Genomic DNA, 2,649 nt, shown 5'->3' with positions numbered 1-2,649 from the left:
ATTCATTTTGTGAAGAATCAAGCTGATTCTAATGGAGGAAAACACCAAATAAAATAATACAGTACAGCACCTTTATAATGAGGACACCTTTATAATGAGGACACTTTTATAATGAGGACATTTTGTAATGTCCCAATTGGTACAAGCCTATACAAAAGTACCTCTGAAATGAGGACACCTCTGTATTAAGGACAGGTACATGTACATGTAGTGTGGGCCCAATGGCGTCCTTAATAAAGAGGCTACACTGTACATGTATTAAGGACAGGTAGTGTGGGCCCAATGGTGTCCTTAATAAAGAGGCTACACTGTACATGTATTAAGGACAGGTAGTGTGGGTCCAATGGTGTCCTTAATAAAGAGGCTACACTGTACATGTATTAAGGACAGGTAGTGTGGGCCCAATGGTGTCCTTAATAAAGAGGCTACACTGTACATGTATTAAGGACAGGTAGTGTGGGCCCAAACATTCTCTTACTTTCAATGATTCTCTCCTCTCCCTAGCGGAACCGGGTGTGGTCTTCCCTTGATCTGACCCTGCCCCTTCCCCAATAGTGGGTGTGGTCTCCTCCTCCTCCTCCTCCTCCTCCTCCTGGCGGTGCATGTCTGACATTTGTTGTAGAGATTGCTTCAGTTCATGAGATTTAGCGACTTTCTGTAACAGCAGGAGAGTCTGACTGATCTCGTTCTGTGAGTGGGTGAGCTCTCGCTCCTCCTCTATCGTCTGTACAGCTAGTGGGTGTGGTTTCTTTCCTTTGTGTGGTAGAGGGCTCCTGCAGTGTAGCGGTGAGGACTCCTTTGATGCTGTTTCTTCAAGAATGGTTTCAAGAGAGCTCATCCGGTCAGGAGGTAACTATGGAAACAAAGGGAAAGAAATACAGCAAGAACAATCATTGTATAATGCTACTGTAATATAAATTCAGTCATTTCTTTTCTAAATTAAACAGTAAGTTATTTGGTACAAATGTTTAGTCGAAATCAAACAGGCTCAAACTTGAGTATACATGTACAGGTGCTATACTCACTGGTAGGTGCCCCTCCTCATCGTCCGATATGAATTGGGTTAAGTACGACTCTAGAGTACTCAGGTCCTCCAATAGGACACTGACTCTAGGAGAAGCACCAGCTGGGACATCATCCTATGGAGAGAAGAGATTATTATTATTATTGTTATTATTATTGTTATTATTATTGTTGTTATTACATTGTTGCCAGTTAGTCCACCAGCAGTTGCTAATTCATTCAGCTCTTGTAGGAGCAGCTGTATCTTATCAGCACTTCTCTCCTAAAGAACAACAACACAGCACATAGACATAAGACACAATTAAAATAAACAAATTCTTTACATTAAACTATCATACAATACATGTACATGTAGGTACATGTAGTTATATCAATACTAGCATGAGCACATGCACACCTCATGCTGCATTCCAACAGTCACTGGTGAATGAATGAATGAATAGTATGTGATAAACAACCAACAATGGACTTCACTCTTGTTTCTTAAAAGCAGCTGCTCTCTCTCCCTCTCTAGCTCTGTCTCTCCATCACCCTCCCCCCTCTCTCTCTAGCACTCTCTCTGTCTCTCTCTCTCTCCCTTTCTATCCCAGCAAAAGGGATATACATTAAGGTTTTGAAAGATAAGAGCAGCCGCACTATAGATACTAGTAGAGGCAGTCACAGTCCCCAGCTGGTTGATAATGGAAACCATAGGAATAACTACTATCATATCACAAAACATACCAGTAGTAGAGAAAAAGGTCACGCTACAAGATGTGTATTGTAAGATAAAGAAGGTACTATGGAGCATGAGGGAGGCACATGTCAACCAGGAAAACACGCTTGTATAATGTTTGATTGACTAATAGTCATAATGATAAATGAAGACACAATAAAGACAGGAAACTCTCTCTCTCTCCGTCCCTCTCTCTCTCCGTTTCTCTCTCTCTCTCTCCCTCTCTTGATCTAATGTCATGGTGTTATTGATGTGGTGTTAACTTGAACAGTTTCTGGTCAATGGGTAAATGTGTACAGCCTCCACCACTCATCACACAAGCAGATCCACATGTACATGTACACTCACTATTGACTGTAAGAATATCAATATGGGGCCATTCAAGGGAAAAAATAAAGTAAAATGGAGTTGATTTTATATCAGTGATTTATTCATGAAACTCTTCATCATTAATATTAATTCCTCATCAATTCTATAAGATAACATACAATGTATGTAGTATGTCTGTTTGTATTTCTAGAGGATAGATTGGGTTACTATATTAAGTTACCTGTGGTTGTGTTTCAGTTTGACTGATCTTCAGGAGGTCTTGTATTAATGATGAAATAGTCTGGCTCTCATCACTACAACAATAATAATAATAATAATAATAATAATTAATAATGATGATGATGATGATGATGATGATGATGATAATGATAGCAAAATTATTTATTATAATATAACTAATATGTGGTTTGGCCGGGTTTTATCTTGGCAAATTGACATTGAAGATTGTAAACAAAAAACTAACATTTCATTATTACCATATTATACATGTACATGTACATACATTAATTATTGTACTACCTAAAAACCAACATATATACATGTACTATGATTGTACATGTACACATTCTCTTACATTTCAT

The 2,649-nt window shown here is 38.5% G+C and overlaps 1 protein-coding gene across 1 annotated transcript in view; it reads right to left on the bottom strand.

Annotated features, from left to right (window-relative positions):
* Positions 1–2,649, bottom strand: part of LOC109589287 (uncharacterized) — an 8,791-nt gene that overhangs the window by 3,165 nt on the left and 2,977 nt on the right. The window lies entirely within an intron of this gene.

The sequence above is a fragment of the Amphimedon queenslandica genome, unplaced genomic scaffold, assembly GCF_000090795.2.
Source record: "Amphimedon queenslandica unplaced genomic scaffold, v1.1 AMPQUscaffold_11469, whole genome shotgun sequence".
Lineage (NCBI taxonomy): Eukaryota > Metazoa > Porifera > Demospongiae > Haplosclerida > Niphatidae > Amphimedon > Amphimedon queenslandica.
Note: the sequence above shows the minus strand (reverse complement) of the source record. Positions and strands in the feature narration are given on the sequence as shown.